Source organism: Bombina bombina, chromosome 3, assembly GCF_027579735.1.
Source record: "Bombina bombina isolate aBomBom1 chromosome 3, aBomBom1.pri, whole genome shotgun sequence".
Lineage (NCBI taxonomy): Eukaryota > Metazoa > Chordata > Amphibia > Anura > Bombinatoridae > Bombina > Bombina bombina.
In genome coordinates, this window is record NC_069501.1 from 424,590,993 (window position 1) to 424,605,867 (window position 14,875).

A 14,875-nucleotide genomic window follows, 5' to 3' on the forward strand; every position below is an offset into this window, starting at 1 on the left:
AACAATGGGCCAGCTCCTAAGCTTACATTCCTACTTTTTCAAATAAAGATACCAAGAGAATAAAGAAAGAAATGATAATAGGAGTAAATTAGAAAGTTGCTTAAAATTGCATGCTCTATCTGAACACTGAAAGAAAACATTTAGGTTTCAGTAGCAACAGTGCCTAGACCACACTATAGCCTGATACCTCCAGGAGTGAGGCATATTTTAATAACGCATTTTACCACTTTCGGCAAGAACTGCGCTATTACAAGGCCAAAAAACCCCTTAAGGACACACAATGCACAGGGTATAACCCTGTCATCACAGAGTTAAATAGAGAAAGGAGTAAACTGGGACTGTCACACAAATTGTGAGATGACTGCGATGGACACTACCATTTCTGTAAATAATTGTGTTCACTAATTACCCCAGCCATATTGAACTACACCACACACATTAGCCCCTTGTCTGCCAAAAGGGCTGCGACCTGCTGGGCAGCAATACGTTTTTAGCCCTTACAGCCAAATGTATAATCGCAGGAGAAATTTTGTTTTGCAGTAGTAAATCTCTAGCTGTATTATAAACAGTTTTAAAGACTAGAAGATTTTGTAAATAAAATCCATCAGATCTTACTTCACTTTTCTATATTTGTGCCTAGCAACACTCATTATAATACAAAATTTTATCTTACTCTAATTTTCCATGTCAGAGTTGATTAAATGTTTCTTTATTAAGCTTTTTTTTACATCAGAACGGTTAGGCTTTCATCTGTCATGATTCTACATATGTTATTATTCTTAGTCATTTCAAATCATTATATAAAGTTTTTTTTATTGTATGTGTTATTAATTTTGTATTAATTTGCAGGGACTGTGAAATGTGTTTGACATTCAGTAGATTGTTATGCATTTTACAACCCACAATTAGTTCAATTATTTCAGAAAATGTTTAGAACATCATTGTGCATAAATTTCAGAAATTACAGTTTCCATACAATGCGGGACATTAAAGTAATTTTATATATGTATATAAGGTTGTCATATTGCCACTTTAAGAGATGATACTTATGAAAAATACATGTCAGGGTCTGTTTAAAGGGACACAACCCAATTTTTTTCTTTCATGATTCAGATAGAGAATGAAATTTTAAGCAACATTCTAATTTACTGCTATTATCAATTTTTCTTCGCTCTCTTGCTATCTTTATTTTAAAAGCAGGAATGTAAATCTTAGCAGCCAGCCCATTTTAGGTTCAGCACAATGGAAAGTGCTTGCTTATTGAAGGCTTACATTTATCCACCAATAAGAAAGCATAACCCAGGTTCCCAACCAAAAATGGGCCGCCTCCTATGCATCACATTCCTGATTTTTAAATAAAGATAGCAAGAGAACAAAGAAAAATCGATAATATGAGTAAATTAGAAAGTTGCTTAAAATTGCATATTCTATCTGAATCATGAAAGAAAAAAATGTGGGTTTAGTGTCCTTTTAAAGAAATATCTGAATAATGTTCCATAATAAGAACCCTGACATATGTATTGTTCATATGTATCCCCCTTAAAGCGGCAGTATAGCAACCCTATATGTATAGTATTTACCAGCAATTAAAGGGACATTAAACACTGCATGCATTTGTGTAAAAATGTGGATTGTCTCACACTTTCTAGAGAGACAAAAAAAAAAGCAGTTTTTAAATTTGTTTTTTAAAATGCTGCAAATTTCCTAAACCAGCAATGTGATTTGCAGCATTTTCAAGGTACAGATTTTACTGTTTGGCCTCTCTAGGGAATGTAAAACTCAAGTCCATGGGTAGAACCCACTAAAACTCTAGCGCTACCAAGACCCAACCTATTGACAGATCATAAAAATCACCAACATTTAATCAGCTGATCAGAAACATAGTTATTAACCTGCTATAACCCAAGTTACTAATGAAAATATGACCTGTTAGTGTGCCTGAGGACTGGGAATGACAAACACTGCTCTAACTCTAGCAAAAAAGCAAGGAGTCTATTTGAGAATGTCAATACTATATACATAGGTGCCAGTATTTTCTCTATATATCTTCTCCTCAACTGTCACGCATTTTGTGGGACTGTCATGGTTTAGCATCTCCACTGTCCCTCCTACAGTTCTTCAGTGGACTGCTTAGCCACACCCTGATCCACTCACTCTCCATCAGCTTCATCTACTCACCCTGATTCCATGCCCTCCATGACGTTTCTCCATCCAGTTTGCCACAACTCTGCTTCCAGGATCTCCATGACTGTCATAAGCCTCCTCCTGCAAGATAGTCTCTAGGACATGTTTTGTAGGTGTTTTTCCTATATATACTTCTAAGTACCAGCGTCACCTCAGGCTTCGCAAATTGCTATCAACGTCACATTATGTGTCAATTAAAATATGTTTTTTGCATAAAACAAAAAATAAAACAACTTAAAGTTGAAATTAAAAGTCATTTAATAGTATGGTTGCTTATTTCATACTGAGGCCACTTTACATATACAGCATATGCATTTTCTAATTCTGTTATAGTATTATTTCAATTTCTAATAGAAATGTGCCACCATGAAAAATTTGTTTCGTTCCAAATTTTTTGTTAACGAATATTCAGGAAAATTTGTTTCCCCGAATATTTGTTGGCTGCACTATTCATTAATTATTTAGTTTAAAACTAAACAAATGTTGAATATTCTTTAAACATTTACATTAATGCTCGTTAAATTAATGTAAATGTTGTGAAGCATCAGGTGTAGCCTTATACTTACCTTTTGTGTGTTGGAGAGGGAGCTAACCCTCTTCTTCACAGAACCCAGGCCGTGCTAATAGGAGGTTCAGTGCAGCTAGCTCAAAGAGCCTGCACGGATCTCCAGCGCGCAAAAAATATAAGTAATAACCCTTAAAAGTAATATAAAGATAATTAATGAATACTGACAAATTTCATCAGTATTTTTTTATTTTCTTTAAATTTTGTTGGTGCATTGTTAAATCAAAACAAATATCCGATTATTAGTACAAATTTGCATTCGTATCTGAACCAATGCACATCTCCAATTTTTAACACGTGTTGTTCGCACAGCAGAAGTTTTTTTTTTTTTAAAAAAAGGCACTTTTGTTAACATTTACACAAAAGCGGTATATAAGCACTGTTTTGTACACGAACCCTTTAACTGTGATTGACTTGCTCAGATAGATACAGGTTAGGAGTGTGATTTTGAGGGCTTTGTTGAATAGTGTTAGTTTGTAGAGATTTTTGTTGTTTATTTTTCCCTTTTTTAAAGTGTACTTTAATGTGTGAAATGTTTACATTTTAGCACACAATTGTAGCCCATTTTTATGCTTTACCAACTTGTTTTGTGAGACACCGTTTTTTACCAAAGTTCAGAAGCCATTAAACAATCATTTGTGTAGTGTATTCTTGGTGCAGATGATCATTTATCGTTCCCAATGATGTTAATAGAAGCAGATAGTATTAAACCATTGCTGATATGTAGTAAGCTCTAAGCAAAAAAAAAAAATCTGTATTATGTAAACAGCAGAGAGACATTGTCAGTTAAAAGGGAAAAGTTAACATTTAAAGGGACATTCTGGTCAAAATTGAAATGCACATAAATATATCTTTGAATAGAAACATATTTACAATTTACATGTATCTGAAATACTGCTTCTAGTTAAAGTTTTTAATGTTTTAGTGTTAGCATTTTTCTCTGCACAGGCATGTGAATCATACCTAGATATTTTCAGTGCACCAGCATTTTAAATATGCAGCTGCTCTGATAGCCGGTGTGGACTTCTATCATGTCAGCAATGAAGCAAATGATTCTTTACCACCAGTTGATACAAGCACTTTAGGCTGCCTGAACAAGTGCACTGAGCAAACTCTTCCAACAGCTATAGCTTTTACTAAAAGCATTTTTGCTAATAAATGTATATTGCAAAAATGCTTCTATTCAAAACTAAAATGCATCTGTGTCTATTACAGTTTTGACTGAAATGTCGCTTTAATGCCCTCCAATACTTCATTATCATCAACTATGTAGCCACAGCTTTTTTGTTATATTGGTAACTTGTCACTGGTTTATACAGTGATAATAAAATCTGCTGTTGTACAGGTAGTTTACTTTGTAAACCGCTCTTGGTGAAAAAAAAGGATGAAATTTAATTTGCCCATCGTATGAAATGTAACATCTTAAATATCAAATATAATCAAATGTACTATATCTATTTTTTTATAACAAGCACTGTAAATTCACTTACAAATCAGCATATTGTTATTGATAATATGTGGTTAAATGGTTGGGGAAAAAATAAATTGACTGCATTAAACAATATAATTATGTTATACCATATGTGGCATTTTATTTATTTATCTTTGTTAATGTATTGCAATGATTAGTATGGTACTCACACACCTTGCTGGTAAAAAAACATTATGCATTAACCTCATCGCTAAGTTTGCCCTTCCTCTTAGAGATGACTTCTTCAGCCTACACAGTATAATTGAGAGATTGTGGGTAATGTCAGCAAGTCATTATGCACCGCTAGTGATAACACAACCATTGAAGACAGTGGCCATTATCACAATAGCAAAGAGACTTAAAAGTCCACTCGAGCTGCAGTTAATGATTCCACATTTCATAATCTATATTGTTCCTCATACAATGCTGCTATAGAAATGCTCAAGAGCTTTAAAGAGAATACAAAAGCATGGCTCTGCTGGTAATATTTATGTTCTCTGGCTGAAATGGTACTAAATAGGAATGAACACTATGCTTTTCTGTAGTAGTACAAATTGTAACCTTGAATACCTTTGTACTTTACACTTAGTTTCTGGTATGATGTATTTGTATATATATATATATATATATATATATATATATATATATATATATATATATATATATATATATATACAGTATTTCACAAAAGTGAGTACACCCTACACATTTTTGTAAATATTTTATTATATCTTTTCATGTGACAACACTGACACTTTGCTACAATGTGAAGTAGTGAGTGTTTAGCCTGTATAACAGTGTCAATTTGCTGTCCCCTCAAAATAATTCAACACACAGCCAATAATGTCTAAACTGTTGGCAACAAAAGTGAGTACACACCTAAGTGGAAATGTCTAAATTGGGCCAAATTAGTCATTTTCCCTCCCCAGTGTCATGTGACTTGTTAGTGTTAGAAGGTCTCAGGTGTGAATGGGGAGCAGATGTGTTAAATTTGGTGTTATCGCTATCACACTCTCTCATACTGGTCACTGGAAGTTCAACATGGCACCTCATGGCAAAGAACTCTCTGAGGATCTGAAAAAAAGAATTGTTGCTCTACATAAAGATGGCCTAGGCTATAAGAAGATTGCCAAGACCCTGAAACTGAGCTGCAGCACGGTGGGCAAGACCATACAGCTGTTTCACAGGACAGGTTCCACTCAGAACAGGCTTCGCCATGGTCGACCAAAGAAGTTGAGTGCACGTTCTCAGCATCATATCCAGAGGTTGTCTTTGGGAAATAGACATTTGAGTGCTGCCAGCATTGCCGCAGAGGTTGAAGGGGTGGGGGGTCAGCCTGTCAGTGCACAGACCATACGCCGCACACTGCATCAAATTGGTCTGCGTGGCTGTTGTCCCAGAAGGAAGCCTCTTCTAAAGATGATGCACAAGAAAGCCCACAAACAGTTTGCTAAAGACAAGCAGACTAAGGACATGGATTACTGGAACCATGTCCTGTGGTCCGATGAGACCAAGATAAACTTATTTGGTTCAGATGGTGTCAAGCGTATGTGGCAGCAACCAGGTGAGGAGTACAAAGACAAGTGTGTCTTGCCTACAGTCAAGCATGGTGGTGGGAGTGCCAGGGTCTGGGCCTGCATGAGTGCTGCCAGCACTGGAGAGCTACAATTTATTGAGGGAACCATGAATGCCAATATGTACTGTGACCAGTGTTCCCTCCTAAGGCCAGTTTTGTGAGCGGCCCAGCAGTGAAACAGTTAATTAGAGCAATTATCAAACACTACACATTGCAGACTGCAAGGTCTGATTCCTTTATTAACTGTTTCATTGCTGGTCCACACACAAAACTGGCCCTTTAAATTATTCCCAATTATCCTTTTTACCTGCTAGAGTGTATTAAATTGGTTACAAGTAGCTCCTTTACTCCTATTTCAGCATTTGAAATAGCCGATTTAGCCTGTGGTATCCCCACCTATACTGAACATATTAATATTTGAATAGCCTAAGTAAACACAGCAGCAGAAGAAGTTACACGCTCAGTGGGATGCAGGATAGTTAAGTAATAAAATGATTATTTTCCATTGTTCTCTTTATGTATTGAGCTTTGGTATTCCAGACAAATAAAAAATAAGGAAGCAAGTCTGTTTACACAAAGTTATAACATAATGAGATATCCCCTTTAAGTTCAACCCATTGTAATAGGCTGTGGTTTCAAAGCACAAAATCAGCTACTTCATATACACAAATAAGCATGAAAATGCAATTTCTCAAATATTTTATACTCTGCAGTTGGTATAACAAGTCATTTAAAATACATTAATGGACACAACATTTTACAGTGTACTGTCCCTTTAAGCAGAGCATGATCCCCCTCCCTTCGGAGACTGTGCCACAGGGCAGTATTCCAACATGATAACGACCCCAAATACACCTCCAAGACGACCACTGCCTTGCTAAAGAAGCTGAGGGTAAAAGTGATGGACTGGCCAAGCATGTCTCCAGACCTAAACCCTATTGAGCATCTGTGGGGCATTCTCAAATGGAATGTGGGGGAGGACAAGGTCTCTAACATCCACCAGCTCCGTGATGTTGTAATGGAAGAGTGGAAGAGGACTCCAGTGGCAACCTGTGAAGCTCTGGTGAACTCCATGCCCAAGAGGGTTAAGGCAGTGCTGGAAAATAATGACGGCCACACAAAATATTGACACTTTGGGCCCAATTTGGAAATTTCCACTTCGGGGTGTACTCACTTTTGTTGCCAATGGTTTAGACATTAATGGCTGCGTGTTGAGTTATTTTGAGGAAACAGCAAATTTACACTGTTATACAGGCTGTACACTCACTACTTTACATTGTAGCAAAGTGTCATTTCTTCAGTGTTGTCACATAAAAAGATATAATAAAATATTTACAAAAATGTGAGGGGTGTACTAACTTTTGTGGGATACTGTATATATCAACACAATCTTCTCAAATTTCATTGTTCAATATTTTCTACTTATTTTATAATTGTGTATGTGTAAATATTCTGTGAAGAAGAGGACAGAGTTAGTGCAGCTCTCCAGTATGCAAAAGGTAAGTATTAACCCCTTAAATGTATTTTAAAGGTACAGTCAAGTCAAAATTAAACATGATTCAGATTGGGCATGCAATTTTAAACCACTTTACAGTTTACTTTTATCATCAAATTTGCTTTGTTCTCTTGGTATTCTTTGTTAAAAGCTAAACCTAGCTAGGCTCATATGCTTCTAATCCATTTCAAATCTGCTACTTATTTTGGCAGTTTTTCACAGCTAGACTGCGCTACTTCATGTGTGCCTTAAATATAACATTGTGCTCACTCATGTAGTTATTTATGAGTCAGCACTGATTGGCTAAAATTCAAGTCTGTCAAAAGAACTGAAATAAAGGGGAAGTCTGCAGAGGCCTGGATACAAGGTAATTACAGAGGTTAAAAGTATATTAATATAACTGTGTTTGTTATGCAAAACTGGGGAATGGGTAATAAAGGGATTAATCTATCTTTTTTCTGGAATAGATTGTCCCTTTCAAGAAAACAAATGAATACTGATGAATTTCGTATTTTTCTTTTCTTTAAATTTCATTGGTGCATTCATTTGAATATACGTTTTGTAAAAAAATAAATATATATATTCACAAGCACAACAACACAGTACTTGTGCCAGACTTCAGTGGTTTCGACTTATATCCCTGACATACTGTTTTAGTAAGAAAAATCTAGATGCTGAATAGTCAATGTAGATTGATTACTGCTGTATTGCTCTACAAAACCCATAGTGAGGCAAAAGCTACAGCAAACATCATCCATAATATAGCTTGTGCTATAGGTATTTCTGTATTTCTTTTCGGTATTACAATATTTTTCATTTAAGAGTCCAGCTGCTTTCAGCTTTTACAGAATGTTACTGCTACACTTGCAAAACTTACTTCTGGGAGGTAAATATGAATTATGCACTATTGTGTATAGGTTTTTTATTATGTTTTGTATTACCCACATAACCCTGCTATCTCAGAGCATATGCCCAAATCATGTGCTGAACCAACATAACCCACCTACTGGCTCCTTACAATGACCTGGCTCCTATGGAAAGCCCAGTCCTTTTCTCCTTAGTAACAGCCCTGGGTTCTATTTATAACACTTTAATTAACAGTCATTTTGTTTCATGTTCTACTTCTTAGCTGTCATGAAGTCTTACTGAGACTCCAAATTGCATTTGTAAATGTGGATAGATAGATATTTAGATAGATAAATATTTAGATAGATAGAAAGATAGATAGATTCCCATATATACATTTGTATTGTCTATGCAGTCTTAGACAAAGTGTCTTAAATGACAAGAAATGCGTCTGACGCATTGTATAATTACTCTATACATATGGATTTAAAATAATTTAAATAACTTATAGGTTTAGCTTTTTCAGGCTTCTCTGCATATTAATTTACACTATAGCCTATATCATGAAGTTGGTAGTGCCACATATTACCACCAAGGTGTAACTTTATATGTTTTAGTATTGTTTATGCATAGAATTCAAAGACAATATATAGTTACTGCAACTCATCTCTCAACCTTGCCTCTCCAATCTTACTGAACCTAATTATCTTATTCAATATTTCTTGCTTCTACCTATCTTTCCCTACGTTATCAGATCTCCTATTTTTATCTCACTATAGCTCTCTTTTTCTAGTTACAGTTTAGCTGGAAAAAGCTACTTTCCTGGATCCTCTACATCACTGATATATTAGTTGGCATTTCCTATCTCTGTCTCCAGCAAAGCCGAGATTCATTACCAACCGTTTCTGGCAATTTTCACAGTTTGATAAGCTGTTACAGTGGAGTCAGAGAGCGCAGTTCATATCTCTCTGCCTTTCTATGCTGCAGCTTACCACTGTGCTGTCTGCAATGCTAAGTGAGTCACAACCTAACACCGAAACTGGGAATTCTGTGCTGCAGCTGTTTATAATTTTTGTAGCTCTTAATCTAATTTATAAGGCAGGTTAGTTGGCAAACTGACATTCCACTATACGGAGCGTTTGGAAAAAAGTAGACTGAAAGTTAAAACCACTCAGGTAACACTTAACATGTCACAGGGAAATACTAAATGTATTTCTGCTTTTTAACTCCTACAGATACTCAAATTACAGTTTAAAAGGTCTCAGACAATTTTAGAATGCTGCATTAATAGGGACATTAAACACTAAGGGCTACATTACAAGTGGCGCGCTAACTGTTGGGCTCAAGCGATATGGGTTTTTGTTTTCGATTTTTACCCAATTGAATTTAACGTACGTCGGCTTAGTGCGACCTCAGAGCTCGGGTAAAGGATAAGGGAAGAAAAAAAAAGTCGTATTAAACACAACATAAATACATGTAAAGGTACAGTTACACTCATATAAACACTGTCTGATAATAATTAGTTAAAACATTTATATATATATATATATATATATATATATATATATATATATATATTTAAATAGATATGTCTTAATATGTATGTGTATATATATATATATATATATATATATATATACTGTATATAATGTATAGATGTGTATATGAATATATTTGTGTTTTACTGTATATATACTGTACACATTTCACATTCCTTACAATGTTCTTCACTTACAATATAATGTACATTTTATTGTAAATACATATTTCTATTTATTGCGCATATTTTACCTTCATATGTTCTTCACATACAAAATAATGTCATTTTTATTATTAAATACATATTTCTATAGATATATATCTGATACTGTGAATGTTGAATAGATATACTGTATATACCTATATATCTATAGTAATATATATACAGGTATAGTTATATACCGTTATATATAGAAATATGTATTTACAATAAAAAGTACATTGTTCTGTATGTGAAGAACATTGGTATGTGAAATATTCACAATTCATGTCAGGTTTAGCACACTTGAATAAACGAGATCGGGTTAGTGTGCGAGTATGGGTGTTAGGGTTTGCACTCTCCATTGAAGTCCATGTGGAAATAAATTAACGTAGTTGCAACTTTGCAAAGTCTATCTTTTTGTGCATGTTGGCTTTCGATTGTGTCCAAACTTTTTTACTTTCATCCCGTAATACGAGCAACAACCTGACTCACACAAAAAAACTAAGTCTAGCGAAGGTAATGCGCAAGCGGGAGCGCAAAATAGCTCTCCACTCTAAGTAAATGCCCTAGCCCTAAATAAATGCTAGATAGAATGATATCTTCAAAGCAAAGATTAGCATGAAAATAATATGCAGGCGTATTTTTAAAGTTATATTAGTTGTTTAAATAGTGAAAAAAATAAATGTAAAGTTTAGGTATCAATAAATGGAAACTGCCATTTTGTAAATTACATTTTGTTTTCTGCTGAGGCCAATAAGTACAGCTATAAATGAGTCACTAGAGTGTACAACCAATGATTTAGCAGCATTAAATGGACAGTCTAGGCCAAAATAAACTTTTATGATTCAGATAGGGCATGTAATTTTAAACAATTTACCAATTTATTTTTATCACCAATGTTGCTTTGTTCTCTTGGTATTCTTAGTTGAAAGCTTAACCTAGGAAGTTCATATTCTAATTTCTTAGACCTTGAAGGCCACCTCTTTTCAGAATGCATTTTAACAGTTTTTCACCACTAGAGGGTGTTAGTTCATGTGTTTCATATAGATAACACTGTGTTCGTGCACGTGAAGTTATCTGGGAGCAGGCATTGATTGGCTAAACTGCAAGTCTGTCAAAAGAACTGAAATAAAGGGGCAGTTTGCAGAGGCTTAGAAACAAGATAATCACAGAGGTAAAAAGTATATTAATATAACTGTGTTGGTTATGCAAAACTGGGGAATGGGTAATAAAGGGATTATCTATCTTTTAAAACAATAAAAATTCTGGTGTAGACTGTCCCTTTAAGTCTGGAGTCTGTACTTCTAACAGGAAATGGAAAGCTCACAATTTTCAGAATTAACTTACCGGGAAAGGGGAATAATAAATAATGAAAGAATACTGCAAGTTTTTCTACTTAAAGGGAGAGTATACACTCATTTTCATATAAGTGCATGTAATAGACACTACTATAAAGAATAAGATGCACAGATACTGATATAAAAATCCAGTATAAAATGGTTTAAAAACTTACTTTGAAGCTTTCAGTTTAGCTCTGTTGGAAAGCCCACTGCAAGTGGGAAATAACCCCCTCCCCCTTCTTTTGCATATGAAAATACACTTTACACAAACAGGAGCAAGTTGGAGAAGGTAGCTGACGGTATTCAAATAAAACTTCGGGGCTTGCTTAGGAGTCTGAAAATCAGAGCAATGTTATTTCAAAATAAGCAAAATTATACATGTTTTAAAAAAAGAAACTTTATGGGCTTTCTAAATAGATCATCTACAAAACATTTATGCAAAGAAAAAATGAGTGTATAATGGCCCTTTAATATGATTAAACATTTACTAAACATTTAAGTTACGCATGCTATATTGTTGGTTGCCATATTAGATACGGTAAAAATGCATTATTCCTTATCCATTATGGCTACGTGTAAAATGCATTAACTTAGCAGACGTGGATCAAGCTGTGGTTTCCCTACTATGCACTGGGGACTCTCTTATATTTGTTTTTAAAAGGGAAACTTCAGATCAAGAGACTGATCCTAAGTATAGCTTTGTACAAATCCCCCCTTACATTTATGTTGATTAAAAATATTGAGTTGTATGTAAGTGGTTTTTCTAAGGGTGCACTGGGAGGGTAGTACCCACCCCAATTCATTATTTTTGCACCCCCAAACCGCAAATGTGATAGATTTGGTAAAGTAGTGCTTTTTTTTACATGTCCAGAGCACAGGAACAGGTAAAGGTGGGAGGTGGAGATAAACAAATACATATAAAGGTAGGAATAGGTAGTAGAAGATGAGCATTTTTTATGGTCTAGAACAGTAATGGCGAACCTTGGCACTCCAGATGTTTTAAAACTACATTTCCCATGATGCTCAACTGGACTGCAGAGGGCCTAAGCATCATGGAAAATGTAGTTCTGAAACATCTGGGGTGCCAAGATTCGCCATCACTGGTCTAGAAGGACCCCTGAGTTGTGTCATTAGGCCTGACTATTACTTTTTGGTTACTGCCTCATATTTTAGGTGTGTAACAAATAGGGTTGCCATCTTGGCCATGTTTTCCTTGACAGTTATCAGGTACATATGCTGCAGGGTGTGCAGGGAGGGAAATGAATAGTGCTGTCCAGAGGCGCAATGTATGTTCCTCTCTTTCCTCCCTGCAACATGTGTACCTCATAACTGTCTAGGAAAACAAGGCTGAGGTGGCAACCCTTGTAACAAAATATAGAGCAAATACGTGAATAGAGTATGGAGTATTAAAGGGACATTCAGGTCAAAATTTAAATGTACATTGATGAATTACATCTTTGAATAGAAACATATTTGCAATATACATGTTTGGCAAAAATGCTTTTTAGTAAAAGTTTTCACTGTTTTAGTGTTAACATTTATATGTGCACGTGCATGTGAAGCACAGCTAGATATTCTCAGTGCACCAACATTTAAAATTCTCCAGCTACTCAGAGCTTCAATGGGGTTTGTATCATGTTAGCAATTAACAAATTGAGTCATTACCAGACAGTATAGGTATCTTAGGCTCTCCGAGCAAGTGCTGTTTTTAAAATGCTGGTGCACGGTGCATACTTAAAGGGACAGTCTACACCAGAATTGTTATTGTTTTAAAAGATAGATAATCCCTTTATTACCTATTTCCCAGTTTTGCAGAACCAACACAGTTATATTAATATACTTTAAACCTCTGTGATTATCTTGTATCTAAGCCTCTGCAAACTGCCCCTTTTTTCAGTTCTTTTGACAGACTTGCAGTCTAGCCAATCAGTGCCTGCTCCCAGATAACTTCTCGTGCACGAGCACAGTGTTATCTATATGAAATACGTGAACTAACACCCTCTTGTGGTGAAAAACTGTTAAAATGCAATCTGAAAGAGGTGGGCTTCAAGGTCTAAGAAATTAGCATATGAACCTCCTAGGTTAAGCTTTCAACTAAGAATACCAAGATAACAAAGCAAAATTGGTGATAAAAGTAAATTGGAAAATTGTTTAAAATTACATGCTCTATCTGAATCATGAAAGTTTATTTTGGCCTAGACTGTCCCTTTAAATACTCTTTTGAAACAAATATAACTTTTATTAGAAGCATTATTGCTAATACATGTGTATTACAAGAATGCTTCCATTTAAAACTGAAATGCATCCATGTGGATTCCAATTTTAGCTGGACTATCCCTTTAAGAAAATAAATATAGGGAAGTATAACACTAAAAGAGTTCTGGACTGCAAAGCTTATTTGATAAGTAAAATTAATTAATGCTACTATTCAGAAAATAAATCACTGCAGTTATAGCTGGTATTTACATTAAGGGAACATAAAGGTGAAATATGAAGTGAAAAATATTGTGAAAGCTTTTTTTTTTTGTCATTAGTTTGATTTTTATTATGGGATTGGTATGTAGATGTGATGATTTCTTACATTGGAGGTAATTGTGCAAGACCATGTTATAAAATGTACAAACTTTTTGTTTATTTCACCAACACAGGGACAGACAGATCCGATTCTCTAGTGACACAGATGCAAGTGCTGTTGGGTATATTTTGGGATAACAAACTCATCATAAAAAAAAATATATATAAGACATAAGATAAATTGTAAAGATATTACATAAAGTGTGCAACACACTTACAGGATTTGTATAAAAAAACAACAATATATATGTGATCAGCTGGCATTTACTGACAACTATTAAAATAATTTCACCTCGATGTAAGATGCAAATTGTGTCATTTTTTCATGATATCTGTGTGTTTTCAGTACCTTACAATTCATTATTTTCCAGTGGGTAATATTGATTTCAGTTCGATTTAAATAAATATAGTTGGTCGGTGTGTGACTGTTAGTGGATTCGCAAGTCATGAAGATATTGACTTTCTGGATATGGGATCGTTTTTTTTTTGTTTGTTTGTTTGTTTTTTTTAATTCATTTTGGGCTTGTGTGGAATTAAGGGTCTTACATTCAAACTAATAGCATCAACTAAAAATAATAATTGGGTCCTAGTAACGGACCTAGTATGTAATCCAGCTGCTACAGACAGCAAGAGGCTACAGTCCTACACGATAGAGCTATAATGAAAACATATATACATAGTGTGCAGATGGGGGGCACCCAGACCTGGTCACCCATCTATATACGTTTAAAAGAATTTACATCTTTGGATTATCAAGGCCAAGATGAGGGGTAGGTCTTTCCAGTACAATCATGAAAATCAAAATATTACAGTCCAAATCAAAAAGGTCCAGATGTGAATAAATAACATCACAAAACTGTAATGTACAGTTCTTGAATGACAGTCATTTTTACGGTCCATTTTTTACAGGCACAAAATGATTTGATAATTTGAGAAGCTTTGTCCATCCACAAATAAAAATAATATTATTTATTAATGATATTTTTTAATGAATGTCATCTTCAGATAACTTCAAAGAGCTTCTCATTGTCCGATACATTTTAATAGATGTATATTTATATATCATGGGACTGTTAGACTAGC

The 14,875-nt window shown here is 34.8% G+C and overlaps 1 protein-coding gene across 2 annotated transcripts in view; it reads left to right on the forward strand.

Annotated features, from left to right (window-relative positions):
• KCND3 (potassium voltage-gated channel subfamily D member 3) overlaps positions 1-14,875 on the forward strand; it is a 587,344-nt gene that overhangs the window by 361,122 nt on the left and 211,347 nt on the right. The gene's annotated exons all lie outside the window — the stretch shown is intronic.